Genomic DNA, 15,585 nt, shown 5'->3' on the forward strand with positions numbered 1-15,585 from the left:
TGGAGGGGAAAAGAATGAATGAAGTAACCAGATGTGATGGCCTCCAAAATATAATCTGCTCCTATGCAGGTTGGAAATGGGAGAGACAGTCTCTAAAGGGAGGGAGGTCAGCAGGGTGGGGCAGCAGAAGATTTTGGAGGTGGGGATGTTCTGGACCCTTGACCAAACCATCAACATTGTCACTTGGATGAAGAGGACAGATAGGTCATGGAAGCAGTTATGGTAGGTGGTCTTTTCATTTGATATCTCGGCCACCTCTTAGATGGTTCAGAAGGACTTTGTATGTAAAGACCTGAACCAGATGAGCTCTCTGTGCTATTTGTGACCTGCTAGATTTTCTTTTGTTTACAGGCATGTATGTGCCAAGGGACCTGAGAATGGGCCTAGAATCCCTCAAAGTATGGAGAGGTTCTTTGGTGGACCTGGAAAAGAGTTTCAATGCATCAAAAGGAAAGTTTTTGACCTCCCTAAGTATTTTGGACCTTGAAACACAGATAGCTGTAGCCCACAGCGAGGCTTTTGCTAGGAGTTGACGCTCAGCTATTATGGACTTGACCTGGTCACAGTGTTCTGCAGGGAGGTGCTCAATAAAATGATTGGATTTTTCACGAAGAGTGTGGTTGTATTTCATCATCAGCGCTTAGTAATTTGCAATCCAGAATTGCAGGGTTGCTGAAGAATAGCTCTTGGGAAGCAATTGGTTGCATTGCTTTTGGTCTTCATCATAGGGTATAGAATCATAGTATATCAGAGTTGGAAGGGACCTCAGGAGGTCATCTTGTCCAAGCCCCTGCTCAAAGCAGGACCAATCCCCAACTAAATCATCCCAGCCAGGGCTTTGTCAAGCCTGACTTTAAAAATATCTAAGGAAGGAGGTTCCACCACCTCCCTAGGTAACAGATTCCAGTGTTACACCACCCTCCTAGTGAAAAAGTTTTTCCTAATATCCAACCTAAACCTTCCCCACTGCAACCCCGAGACCATTACTCCTTGTTCTGTCATCTGCTACCACTGAGAACAGTCTAGATCCATCCTCTTTGGAACCCCCTTTCAGGTAGTTGAAAGCAGCTATCAAATCCCCCCTCATTCTTCTCTTCTGCAGACTAAACAATCCCAGTTCCCTCAGCCTCTCCTCATAACTCATGTGCTCCAGTCCCCTAATCATTTTTGTTGCCGTCCAATTTTTCCACATCGTTCTTGTAGTGTAGGGCCCAAAACTGGACACAGTACTCCAGATGAGGCCTCACCAATGCCGAATAGAGGGGAACGATCACATCACTCGATCTGCTGGCAATGCCCCTACATATACATCCCAAAATGCCATTGGCCTTCTTGGCAACAAGGGCAAACTGTTGACTCATATCCAGCTTCTCGTCCACTATAACCCCTAGGTCCTTTTCTGCAGAACTGCTGCCGAACCATTCGGTCCCTAGTCTGTAACGGTGCATTGGATTCTTCCGTCCTAAGTACAGGACTCTGCACTTGTCCTTGTTGAACCTCATCAGATTCCTTTTGGCCCAATCCTCTAATTTGTCTAGGGCCCTCTCTATCCTATCCCTACCCTCCAGCATATCTACCTCTCCTCCCAGTTTAGTGGCATGTGCAAACTTGCTGAGGGTGCAATCCACACCATCCTCCAGATCATTAATGAAGATATTGAACAAAACTGGCCCGAGGACCGACCCTTGGGGCACTCCACTTGATACCGGCTGCCAACTAGACATGGAGCCATTGATCACTACCCTTTGAGCCCAACAATCTAGCCAACTTTCTATCCACCTTATAGTCCATTCATCCAGCCCATACTTCTTTAACTTGCTGGCAAGAATCCTGTGGGAGACCATGTCAAAAGCTTTGCTAAAGTCAAGGAACAACACGTCCACCCCTTTCCCCTCATCCACAGAGCCAGTTATCTTGTCATAGAAGGCAATTAGATTAGTCAGGCATGACTTGCCCTTGGTGAATCCATGCTGACTGTTCCTGATCACTTTCCTCTCCTCTAAGTGCTTCAGAATTGATTCGTTGAGGACCTGCTCCATGATTTTTCCAGGGATTGAGGTGAGGCTGACAAGCTTGTAGCTCCCAGGATTCTCCTTCTTCCCTTTTTTAAAGATGGGCACTACATTAGCCTTTTTCCAGTCGTCCGGGACCTCCCCCAATCGCCATGAGTTTTCAAAGATAATGGCCAATGGCTCTGCAATCACATCCACCAACTCCTTTAGCCGTCTCGGATGCAGCGCATCCGGCCCCATGGACTTGTGCTCGTCCAGCTTTTCTAAATAGTTCTGAACCACTTCTTCCTCCACAGAGGGCTGGTCACCTCCTCCCCATGCTGTGCTGCCCAGTGCAGTAGTCTGGGAGCTGACCTTGTTCGTGAAGACAGAGGCAAAAAAAGCATTGAGTACATTTGCTTTTTCCACATCATCTGTCACTAGGTTGCCTCCCTCATTCAGTAAGGGGCCCACACTTTCCTTGACTTTCTTCTTGTTGCTCACATACCTGAAGAAACCCTTCTTGTTACTCTTGATATCTCTTGCTAGCTGCAACTCCAGGTGTGATTTGGCCTTCCTGATTTCACTCCTGCATGCCCGAGCAATATTTTTATACTCTTCCCTGGTCATTTGTCCAATCTTCCACTTCTTGTCAGCTTCTTTTTTGTGATTAAGATCAGCAAGGATTTCACTGTTAAACCAAGCTGGTCGCCTGCCATATTTACTATTCTTTCTACACATCGGGATGGTCTGTCCCTGTAATCTCAATAAGGGTTCTTTAAAATACAGCCAGCTCTCCTGGACTCCTTTCCCCCTCATGTTATTCTCCCAGGGGATCATCAGTTCCCTGAGGTTGTCAAAGTCTGCTTTTCTAAAGTCCAGCGTCCGTATTCTGCTGCTCTCCTTTCTTCCGTGTGTCAGGATCCTGAACTCGACCATCTCATGGTCACTGCCTCCCAGGTTCCCATCCACTTTAGCTTCCCCTACTAATTATTCCTGGTTTGTGAGCATCAGGACAAGAAGAGCTCTGCCCCTAGTTGGTTCCTCCAGCACTTGCACCAGAAAATTGTTGCCTACACTTTCCAAAAATTTCCTGGATTTTCTGTGCACCGCTGTATTGCTCTCCCAGCAGATATCAGGGTGGTTGAAGTCTCCCCTGAGAACCAGGGCCTGCGATCTAGTAACTTCCGAGAGTTGCCAGAAGAAAGCCTCGTCCACCTCATCCCCCTGGTCCGGTGGTCTATAGCAGACTCCCACCACGACATCACCCTCGTTGCTCACACTTCTAAACTTAATCCAGAGACACTCAGGTTTTTCTAGAGTTTCATACTTGAGCTCTGAGCAGTCATACTGCTCCCTTACATACAGTGCAACTCCCCCACCTTTTCTGCCCTGCCTGTCCTTCATGAACAGTTTATATCCATCCCCGACAGTACTCCAGTCATGTGAGTTATCCCACCAAGTCTCTGTTATTCCAATCACATCATAATTCCTTGACTGTGCCAGGAATTCCAGTTCTCCCTGCTTGTTTCCCAAGCTTCTTGCATTTGTGTATAGGCACTTGAGATAACTCGCTGATAGTCACTCTTTCTCAGTATGAGGCAGGAGCCCTGCCCTCTCGCGCGCTCCTGCTCGTGCTTCCTCCCGGTATCCCACTTCCCCACTTACCTCAGGGCTTTGGTCTCCTTCCCCCGGTGGACCTAGTTTAAAACCCTCCTCACTAGGTTAGCCAGCCTGCTTGCGAAGATGCTCTTCCCTCTCTTCATTAGGTGGAGCCCGTCTCTGCCTAGCACTCCTCCTTCTTGGAACACCATCCCATGGTCAAAGAATCCAAAGCCTTCTCTCTGACACCACCTGCGTAGCCATTCATTGACTTCCACGGTTCGACGGTCTCTACCCAGGCCTTTTCCTTCCACGGGGAGGATGGACGAGAACACCACTTGCACCTCAAACTCCTTTATACTTCTTCCCAGAGCCACGTCGTCTGCAGTGATCCGCTCAGGGTCATTCTTGGCAATATCATTGGTGCCCACGTGGAGAAGCAGGAAGGGGTAGCGATCCGAGGGCTTGATGAGTCTCAGCAGTCTCTCCGTCACATCATGAATCCTAGCTCCTGGCAAGCAGCAGACTTCTCGGTTTTCCCAGTCGGGGCGACAGATAGATGACTCAGTCCCCCTGAGGAGAGAGTCCCTGACCACCACCACCCGCCTTGTGTGATGTCATCTGTCATGTTCATTGACACATCCGATGAAGTGAGCTGTAGGTCACGAAAGCTTATGCTCAAATAAATTTGTTAGTCTCTAAAGTGCCACAAGTCTTCCTTTTCTTTTTACGGATACAGACTAACACGGCTGCTACTCTGAAACCTGTCCAAAACTAAAGAATTTGGCACAGGGTGTGAAAACAAGAATTCCAAATTTTTCACCATAACCTAATACATTTATTGGCCCATTTTCGTCTGGGTGGTGTGGTGGCAAGAGTTTGCCAGATGGTCTTAGCAGGATTCACTAAGGTATCATTCCCTGGTAGAGCCACACAACTAGAGCAAAATGTATGCAAAATGTCCAACAGTTTATGTTGTGACTCATGGACTTTCTCTAACAGAATCTGTAATGAGTCAGCAATGTTTTTCATCAGTTACTGAAACTGTTTAAAAATTTCAGTAAGAGAAAGTGGGAAGGAGAGGCATTACCACTTCACCTGGCAACAGTGATGAAATATTAATCTGCAGTAGTCATCACTTTGTCCACTGCAACCTCTTGCTCCTCAAAAGATTCCTCCTGAGGTTGGGGATGTTGAGAAAGGAGTGATGTAGCAGGAGAATATCTCCTTCAGTGATCTCCTCAAGAGGAGCTAGATCTTCAGGACTACTGATGATAGGCAGCCCAAGTGTCCCAGTATGGCTACCTAGGTGGATCATAAGGCAAAAGAGGGGGCATCCAATGTTGGTAATGCCAGTGAGAAGGGACATACAATTTTTTTTCCCTAAGAATTTCCATGCAAGGGACAGTGATAGGGAAAATGTCCCTTTAATGATAGACAGGAGATCCCTGTACCAAAATCTGGGAGTCTAAGGAATCATCCTCGACATAGTCCCAGGGTGGGGCGGACAATGATGGTGAGGATGGCTGTCTGTCCTGAGGTAGGTGTTGGAGATCAGGTGGTACCAGGAAAAAATCAGGTCTGGTGACCTAGTTATTCAGAATCCATTAACAGTAGAGATTCTATCGCATCAAAAATATACAAGTCCTTGGGGTGTCAAACTTCCTGAGGTACCTGATATACGTGAGTCGAGGTAATACGAGGCTTTGTAGCAGCTGGTGTCAGCACCAAGAGAGCTGAATGCTTCAGTGGTTCCATTTTAGAAGATGGCGTTTGTACTGAGGGTGCTGTTTCAGCAATACATGTTTAACAGATGGCACTGGTACTGAGGACATTGATGACTTCTGGGACACCATCTGGTTACTGACACAGAAGAGTCTGAAGGTAGTCTGAAAGCCAGAGTGCTTGGGCGCTTCGATAAAGCAATCATGCTTAGATGGTACATAAGAACGGCCATACTGGGTCAGACCAAAGGTCCATCTAGTCCAGTATCCTGTCTTCCAACAGTGGCCAATGCCAGGTGCTTCAGAGGGAATGAACAGAACAGGCAATCAAGTGTGCACCATCTCCTGTCGCCCATTCCCAGCTTCTGGCAAACAGAGACTAGGGACACACACCATCCCTTCCCAACCTACCTGGGTTGGTTTCTGACACCATGGGTTTTTTTTGAAGAATTGAAAGTCTGAAGAGCTCCCAGTACTGGGACACAAGAGGTCTCTAAAGTGGTCAGTCTCTAGGGTAATCGGCTGCTCTTTGATGGAGGCTGTCTATTAGGAGTTCTAGAATGCCTCTTATTTAGAGCCTTGTCAGTGTCTGCCTTACTCTTCTCCTATGAAGATCTTAGGGACTGGGATATGGAGATTGACAGGGTACTGTCATAATGAGCCAAAACAATCTTCTTATTTTTTTGAGATGTGATTTTAAAAAAGGGCAGATCTTGCACTTCAAAGCTATGTAGGTATCTTCCAAACAGCGAAGGCACCAAGTGTGTCAATCACAGAGATTGATCCCCAGCAGGAGAGGCAGTGCTTGAATCCCAGGGATCTCTGCACACCTCAGCGATGCAGCCCCTGAGAAAGCCCCTCAGGCAGGAGGGCGGGGGGAAGGGACCCCTTAAACCCAAAGAGGTGTAAAACTAATATAAATTAACATTAAGGCCTGGTCTACATTATGGGGTTAGGTCAAATTTAGCCGCGTTAGGTTGATTTTAAAATGAATGCATGCACACAACCAACCCCATTCTGTTGACTTAAAGGGCTCTTAAAATCAACTTCTGTACTCCTCCCCAGCGAGGGGAGTAGTGCTAAAATCAACCTCACTGGGTAGAATTTGGGGTAGTGTGGACACAAATTGACGGTATTGGCCTCCGGGAGCTATCCCAGAGTGCTCCATTGTGACTGCTCTGGACAGCACTTTGAACTCCGATGCAGTAGCTAGGTACACAGGAAAAGCCCCGGGAACTTTTGAATTTCATTTCCTGTTTGGTCAGTGTGGCAAACTCAGCAGCACAGGTGACCATGCAGTCCCCCCAGGATCGCAAACGAGCTCCAGCATGGACCGAAAGGGAGACACTGGATCTGATTGCTGTATGGGGAGAAGCATCTGTGCAGGCAGAACGCCAATCAAAAAGAAGAAATGCCAATATATTTGCCAAAATCTCACAGGGCATGTTGGAGAGAGGCTACATCAGGGACGCACGGCAGTGGTTGGATATAGATATTCAGGCCTGTCTGTAAAGGCCTATACTCTAATTTAGGTGTATTCTTATCACTTAGCTAGTTATAAAGGTATAAAAGAAAGACTCAAAATCACTTTCTGCTGGTGTAAGGGCCTTCGCTTACTGTGACAGTCTGAGGCCCTGTTCTTAGGCTAAGGCCTTTGGCTAAGCAGCAGAGGCAGCCATAAGCTGGGAAGCAAACGGTCACATCTTCACATTCCAAACTAGTCACATTGAGATAAGGTGCTGTTGGGCTGTGAGGAATACAATCCTGTCCTGATAGTGCCTATCACCTCCAGAGAAAGGGAAGTGCGTAGAAAATGTAAAAGGAAACTTAGTTTGATAACATCCTGTCTGGCAAGAACTCACTTATCAATAGCTGGGATGTGAAATCCTCATTTCTTTGTTGTTCTATCACCCCATTTCCCTGTTGTTTGTCTGCATAATCTCTGTCTGGTTCTGTGATTGTTCCTGTCTGCTGTATAATTAATTTTGTTGGGTGTAAACTAATTAAGATGGTGGTATATAATTGGTTAAATAATCATGTTACAATATGTTAGGATTGGTTAGTTAAATTTCAGTAAAATGATAGGTTAAGGTATAGCTAAGCAGTACTCAAGTTTTACTATATAGTCTGCAGTCAATCAGGAAAGGGCGGGGAATGGGAACAGGGAATGGGGATGGGGAAATTGGAGTCATGTTTTGCTAAGGAGGGGGAATGGGAACAGGGACACAGGTAAGGCTCTGTGGTATCAGAGTTGGGAAGGGAGACACTAAGGAAGGAAACTGGAATCATGCTTGCTGGAAGTTCACCCCAATAAACATTGAATTGTTTGCACCTTTGGACTTCGGGTATTGTTGCTCTCTGTTCATGTGAGAAGGACCAGGGAAGTAAGTGGGTGAAGGAATAAGCCCCCTAACAGGCAGTGCCACGTGAAAATTAAGGAGCTGAGGCAGGCTTACCAAAAGACAAAGGAGGCAAACAGTCACTCCGGGTCAGAGCCCCATGCATGCCGCTTCTATGATCAGCTGCATGCCATTCTAGGAGGGACCCTACCACTACCCCACCACTGTCCGTGAATACCTGCAAGGGGGGAGTCTCCCGCAACAGGGAGGAGGGTTTTGTGGATGAAGAAGAGGAGGAGGAGGAGAATGCGCGGCTGGCAAGTGGTGAATCCGTTCATCCCGGCAGCCAGGACCTTTTCATCACCCTGGAGCCAATACCCTCCGAAGGCGGGATCCCCGACCCTGAAGCTGGAGAAGGCACCTCTGGTGAGTGCATATTTGTAACTACAGTACAGGGTTTAAAAGCAATAGTGTTTAATGTTTGATTTTCCCTGAAGAATTGGAATGCATTCGTGGCCAGCACAGCTACTGGAAGAGTCTGTTCACGTGTCTGGAGATGGAGCAGGAATCCTCCAGGGACATCTCCATGAAGCTCTCCTGGACGTCCTCCGAAAGTATTCTGGAATCATTGCAGCACAAAGCATGGCAGCAAATGGTCCTGGGTTTTGCTCGCATTCAAGCAACATTCAGTCTATATCTTTCTGTGTTAGCCTCAGGAGAGTGATATCATTTATGGTCACCTGGTTGAAATAGGGGAATTTTTGAAAGGGAACAGTAAAAGGACCCCATTCATGCTGGGCTGTTTGCGCTTGGCTAAAAGGGATCATCCTGGAGAATATACCCATGCGGTGGGGTGAGGGGAGGTGTGTGTTGCACATCCACCTGAAAACCGCAGCCCATCCTTTTAAATGTGAAACCCAACCCATTGCTTGCTATGGGAAAGGATGGTGCTGCAGTTTGAAACCATTCCTACATGTTATGCATAAGAAGCCAACCCCGCGTACCCTTTGCCTTACCATGGCTGCATGGAAACCGAATTCTGTTGCCTAGCCATGTGCAATGTGTCACCATACCAGCAGGCGCTCAATATAAAAGGCAAAATACGACCTTGTACCTAAAGCACATGTGCTGTCTGCTGTGAAGTGCTTGATTCACTGTGAAAGAGTCTCCCTTTTGTTCTCAGAAATGTATCATCTTAAATTTTACTCTCCCTTTTTATCTCCCCCCATGTGCAAATGTTTCTAGGCTCCCCCTATCATCTCCATCCCTGAGGTTATCGCAGATTAGAAGGCGAAAAAAACGCACTCGCGATGACATGTTTTCGAGCTCATGCAGTCGTCCCGTACTGATAGGGCACAGCTGAATGCATGGAGGCATTCAGTATTAGAGCTAGGAAAGCATTAAGTGAGAGCAAAAAGCGGAGGCAGGAATCGATGCTAAGGCTAATGGGGGAGCAAACGGACATGATGAAGCGTCTGGTGCAGCTGCAGGAAAGCCAACAAGAGCACAGACCCCCGCTGCATCCATTGTACAATTGCCTGACCTCCTCCCCAAGTTCCATATCCTCCTCACCCAGACGCCCAAGAACACGTGGGGGGAGGCCCTGGGCACTCAGCCACTCCACTCCAGAGGATGGCCCAAGCAACAGAAGGCTGTCATTCAAACAGTTTGATTTGTAGTGTGACTACAATAAGCAATGTGGCCTTGTCCTTCCCTCCTCCCCCACTCCACCCCACCCGGACTACTTCGTCAGTTATCTCCCTTTTTAAAAAATTAATAAAGAAAGAATGCATGTTTTCAAAACAATAGTTACTTTATTTCAAAGGGGGGAGGGTGGTTGGCTTACAGGGAATTAAAATCAACAAAGGGGGTGGGTTTGCATCAAGGAGAAATACACACAACTGTCACAGCGAAGCCTGGCCAGTCATGAAACTGGTTTTCAAAGCCTCTCTGATGCACAGCATGCCTTGCTGTGCTCTTCCAATTGCCCTGGTGTCTGGCTGCTCAAAATCGGGTGCCAGGCAATTTTCTTCAACCTCCCACCCCATCATAAAAGTCCACCCCTTACTCTCACAGATATTATGGAGCACACAGCAAGCAGCAATAACAATGGGAATGTTGGTTGCGCTGAGGTCTGACTTAGTCAGCAAACAGCGCCAGCAAGCTTTTAAACTTCCAAAGGCATATTCTACCACCATTCTGCACTTGCTCAGCCTGTAGTTGAACTGCTCCTTACTACTGTCCAGGCTGCCTGTGTACGGCTTCATGAGCCATGGGAGCAAGGGGTAGGCTGGGTCCCCAAGGATAACTATTGGCATTTCAACATCCCCAACTATTGGCATTTCAACATCTGGTCTGGGAAGTAAGTCCCTTTTTGCAGCTGCTCGAACAGCCCAGAGTTCCTAAAGATGAGAACGTCGTGCACCTTTCCCAGCCATCCCATGTTGATATCGGTGAAACATCCCTTGTGATCCACCAGTGCTTGCAGCACCATTGAGAAGTACCCCTTGCAGTTTATGTACTGGTTGGCAAGATGGTCGGGTGCCAAGATAGGGATATGCATTCCGTCTGTCGCCCCACCACAGTTAGGGAAACCCATTGCAGCAAAGCCATCCACTATGACCTGCACATTTCCCAGAGTCACTACCTTTGATAATAGAACATTAGTGATTACATTGGCTACTTGGATCACAGCAGCCCCCACAGTAGATTTGCCCACTCCAAATTGATTCCCGACTGACTGGTAGCAGTCTGGTGTAGCAAGCTTCCACAGGGCTATCGCCACTCACTTCTCAACTGTCAGGACAGCTCTCATCTTGGTATTCCTGTGCTTCAGGGCATGGGAAAGCAACTCACAGAGTTCCAGGAAAGTGGCCTTACACATTCAAAAATTTCGCAACCACTGTGAATCATCCCATACCTGTAATACTGTGCAGTCCCACCAGTCTGTGCTTGTTTTCCGGGCCCAGAATCAGCGTTCCACTGTATCAACCAGCCCCATTGCCACCGTGATGTCCCAGTTGCCACAGCCCGTGCTGTCATGAACGTCTTTGTCTATGTCCTCATCAAAATCATCCTCGTGCTGGCGTCTCTTAGCCCGGTTCTGCATCTACTCCAGGATAATGCGTGAGGTGTTTACAATGCTCACAACAGCAGCGGTGAGCTGAGCGGGCTCCATGCTTGCCGTGGTATGGCGTCTGCAGGAGAGCAGAGTTGCAGCAGAAGCGGTGGATGACGACGGATGCCACGAGAATAGATATGTATATAGAATGACAAGAGGACCTGCGAGGTGGATTCATGGCACCAGGAGAGCAGGAGAGCAGAGTTGCAGCGGAAGCGGTGGATGATGACAGTTAGCAGTCATACTGCACTATCTGCTGACAAGAGCAGTGGTGACGCTGAGCTGAGCTGAGCTGAGCTGAGCGGGCTCCATGCTTGCTGTGGTATGGTGTCTGCATGGGAAAAAGGCACGAAACGATTGTCTGCCGTTGCTGTCACAGAGGGAGGAGTGACTGATGACATGTACCCAAAACCACCTGTGACAATGTTTTTGTCCCATCAGGCATTGGGAGCTTAACCCAGAATTCCAATGGGTGGCAGAGACTGCGGGATAGTTACCCACAGTGCACCGCTCCGTAAGTCGATGCTAGCCACGGTAGTGAGGGTGCACTCCGCCAACTTCATGCACTTAGTGTGGACATATGCAATCGACTGTATAAAATCGATTTCTAAAAATCGACTTCTATAAAATCAACCTAATTTCATAGTGTAGACATACCCTAAGAATGTATGGTTAAGGTATAAGCTAAGTGGTACACTAGATGCTCTGTCTCAGGTGGGTGATTGAGAAGGAACTCTGGGCAGTTCATCTACACAGCTTTATATATCCTCTGTACAGGGCAAAAGGACGGCTGGAGTGAAAGTGCAGGCCACACAGGCATTGCTATGAAAATCTCCAATCAAAGGCACATGAGCATCTGCAGTGGAGCACCCATAGGAATGTTACCTGACATTCCAATTTATTCCATTTAATATTAATGCTGTAAATATAGGGTCATACTGAACGATCGTGAAGCATGTTTGGCACAAAATAATCAGATAAAGTGATGGGGGCCACATAAATACCTACCTAAAGAGATAGCCTTGCCCTTTTTTTTAGTGGTTTTGTATTTATTTATTGGTAAGTTATCTTTTAAAAAAAATCAAGGGGAGAGGGAGAATTGATTTCTAAATTTCTATTAGTTTGGTTTGTCTCAAAGTCTGTCTTACGTTGGTAGTGTTGAATTTCTTAGATTCGGTAGGCTCTTCACAGATTTTACAGTCAGAAGGAACAATTTTGATAATCTAGTCTCACCTTTTGGGTATAGCACAGGACATAGAACTTCAAAAAGTAATTTCTACATCTAGCTCCAGTGCTTGAACTAGACCACTGTTTCTAAACCTTTTTAGTTTGGTGGCCCCTTTTTCAACACACATTTTCCCCCCATGCCCTTATGTTTACTATAAAAGAACAAAATATATCAATGGTAACCCTATGTGTGTGAGTATTCCAAGAGGTTGACAAAGCATACTTACCTTGAAGGAGGGTAAGGATGTGCACAGGAGCAGGGTGCAAGATTCTTTGCTTTTAGTTTGTAATATATTTTTTTCAGTGCCACGCAGTCCACCAGATGAGAAATACTGGACTAGATTAAATCAAGAGTAAATGAGGTTTGGAGAGGGATATAGATGTTGGTCTCTGTGACGGTGCCCCTCATAAGGCTTTATGGAAATATGCTTATGAATATATATGACATAACTGGAATATGTTCTATGCTACATATGCCTTGTAACATATCTATGCAAAGGTTATGATTTACTGAATCTATTAATCCTACTTGTATGCATGTATCATTTTTTATTCAAAGTTATGAATATTGGCCATGTACTGGTTTGATTTCTAAATAACTTTAGTAGAGCATTTGGTCAGTTCCTGGAGAAAGGAATTTGCAAAGTTAAGTGCCCAATCAAGAAGCACTTAAGGAACAATGCATCTTGGAATGCTCCAATCCACATAAGAAGTCTTCCTGGAGACATTCAGGATACCACGTGGGCAATGGCTTCTGCCTGTGGCAATGTCCACTGACTCCCTTGACGCCTTTGAGGAGCAGTGGGCGCTGTCCGGGGTTCTCTGCTCGGTGTCCCCATCTGGTTCCCTTCGTTTGACCCTTTGACCACACTCCTGTCCCTGTTATTTCATTAGTTGTCCCCCGTACTACTTTGGTTTCCAGGTCCTGTGGATTCCCCTCTTAGGCTGGAGGGGGATTCTTTAGGGGGAGGGAGGGGGGAGGCAAACAACTGTGCATCTCTCTCTATTAGTGTTAATAGAGGGTGAACAATTTATGAGTTTACCCTGTATAAGCTGCTTTCAGTTAAGCCTACAGCTGTTAGGGGATGTGGTTCAGACCTGGGTCTGGCTCAAACCAGGCAGAGCACTGAAGTCCTAAGCTGACTGGGCAGGAAAGCAGGGACAGTAGTAGTCTTGGCACATCAGGTGGCAGTTCCCAGGGGGGTTTCTGTGATCTAACCCGTCACATCTCCATTCTCCACTATGGCTGAGCTGTACTTGAACATCATGGAGGTAGTAGCCAAAGGGAGCCAGTTGCAGCCCTTCAGAGCCTCAGTTGCCAGGCAAGTTAGAGGAGGAATGGTTGTACTCTGAACTTGCCTAAGTCCCGTATGCCAATAGAGGATTGGGTGTAGCAGAGCTGAGTTATGCCTCACCCCCTAGTACCAATGTAGATGGAGGCTGATATAAGATGTAAAGTCAATATGGTCTCCACACCAGCAGGGATTTTCCTCTCTGAGGCATCAGCTGATTTACACCTATTTTGCACTGCATAGCAAATGAAAAATGGGAAAGAACTGGTTAAGCGGTACTGCAGAAAATGATTTGTGGGGGTAGAGTGGGTCACAAATTAAATATGTCAGTGTGATGCTGCTGCAAAAAAGGCAAATGTCATCCTGGGATGCATTAACAGGAGTGTCATATGTAAATGGTGGAAGTAGTTCTTCTGTACTCAGCAGGAGTGAGACCTCAACTGGAGTATTGTTCCTAATTTTGGGCAGTGCACTTTGAGAGAGATGAATTGGCAAAAATCCACGGGAGAGCAACAAAAGTGATAAAAGGACTAGAAAGCATGATGTACAGATAAAAATTGAAATTGGACATTGAGTTTAGATGGCAGGGGAGAGAGAAGACATGTTACATCTTCAAACATGTAAAAAGTAATTAGTGATCAATTGTTCATGTCCCCTGAAGGCAGGAGTAGTAGAATTCCATTTAATTTGCAGCATAGGGGTTTTAGGTTAGATATCAGAAAATACTTTTTAACTACAGAGGGTTAAGGACTGGAAAAGGAAGCCCAGGGAGGTTGTTGAATCTCCATTATTGGAGGTTTTTAAGAACGGGGTATTCACCCAAAAGAGGGATCACAAAACCATATGTTAGAAGGGGATCACAGTATTGCCACCCTTACTTCTGCACTGCCTTCAGAGCTGGAGAGCCACAGAGTGGTGGCCGTTGGCTGGGTGTCCTGCTCCGAAGCAGCGCTGCCGCCAGCAGCAGTGCAGAAGTAATGGTGGCATGGTATGAGGGTCATCACAGCCTGAAATATTTTCAAAAGGGGTTCCCACAAAAAAAGTCTGAGAATGCCAGGTTTAAACAAACACCTGTCAGGGATGGTTTAAGTCAGTGTTTCCTCAAACTTTTGTATTGGTTACCCCTTTCACATAGCAAACCTATAAAGTGCAACCCCTCTTATAAACTTTTTTTTTTTTTTTGTATTTAACACTATTATAAATGCTGGAAGCAATTGGGGATAGAAGCTGACAGCTCACAACCGCCCCTGTAATAACCTTGTGACCCCCCTGAGGGGTCACGACCCCCAGTTTAAGAACCCCTGGTCTAAGTGTTCTTAATCCTGCCTCAGCACAGGGGAAAAGACTAGAGGTCTTCAAGGTCCATTCCAGCATTACATTTCTGATTCTATTATTTATAGCAACACCAAGTGGCCTTAGTGAACTGGAAAAAACTGACCCTTCAAGTGATCAGGAATATGATTTCTGTATGTTCACAGCAATACTGAATGCAACATTCAGTTATGTTGAACCTGCTATTTCTGTTCTTTGTTACTGATCTTTTCAGGCTTTATGTTTTCCCCTCTGCATTTTCTTCCATGCACCTACTCAAATTCCAACTCCCATTCATTCCCTCCCCACCACTGCTTCATTCCAAAACCTTTTCCTTTATCAGCTAAAATAATCAGATATTAAGTAGTCTGACATTTGTGTTATTGGAGAGTTAACTGTAAAGCCCACTAGCAGCCATAAGCAAGAGCGCTCACACCTCTACACTCTTAAGGTTATTTGCAGAATCAAACAAACTGCCTCAAGTGTAGATCACATCAGAAGGTTCTGTTAGCCAACATGAGTTAGTTTGTTTTTAAATGAAGTGAAAGATTTCAGATTCTGCAGAATCTAGATGTCAGTTAAGCCACAAATACATCAAGCAATTTATAAGCCAGCATGTTAGATTTGGCTTCTGCTAGGAATGCTACATGAAGCATCATGTCAGAAAATCCAATTGAAGGGCACATATAGGGACCTTAAATTGTATCATGTGCATAATTTGACAAATTACTCTTTTGTTTTGTAACCCCATTACTTAGGATGTGTCGTACCATAGCACCTAAGAGGTTGCCAGTTTAGGACTGCTAGGACAGCATACCAATGTGTCATATGGCTCGATCTGAGCCAGTTATACTGTTTGGCAATCCAAGGATGCAGAATAAAAGTAGTTGTATACTCCAACATCTAGAGTGAAATATGGACCTCACAGAAGTCAATGGGAGTTTTGCCATTGACTTGAGTGGGGCTAAGATTTCACCC

General features: G+C 46.1%; 1 long non-coding RNA gene across 1 annotated transcript; it reads left to right on the forward strand.

Annotated features, from left to right (window-relative positions):
• The first annotated feature begins 54 nt into the window (after positions 1-54).
• On the forward strand, positions 55-608 carry LOC144262895 (uncharacterized). Its single transcript, XR_013345668.1, has 2 exons — positions 55-222; positions 352-608. It is a non-coding gene; the product is annotated as an uncharacterized LOC144262895 (long non-coding RNA).
• The last annotated feature ends 14,977 nt before the right edge of the window (positions 609-15,585 follow it).

Source organism: Eretmochelys imbricata, chromosome 3 (assembly GCF_965152235.1).
Source record: "Eretmochelys imbricata isolate rEreImb1 chromosome 3, rEreImb1.hap1, whole genome shotgun sequence".
NCBI lineage: Eukaryota > Metazoa > Chordata > Testudines > Cheloniidae > Eretmochelys > Eretmochelys imbricata.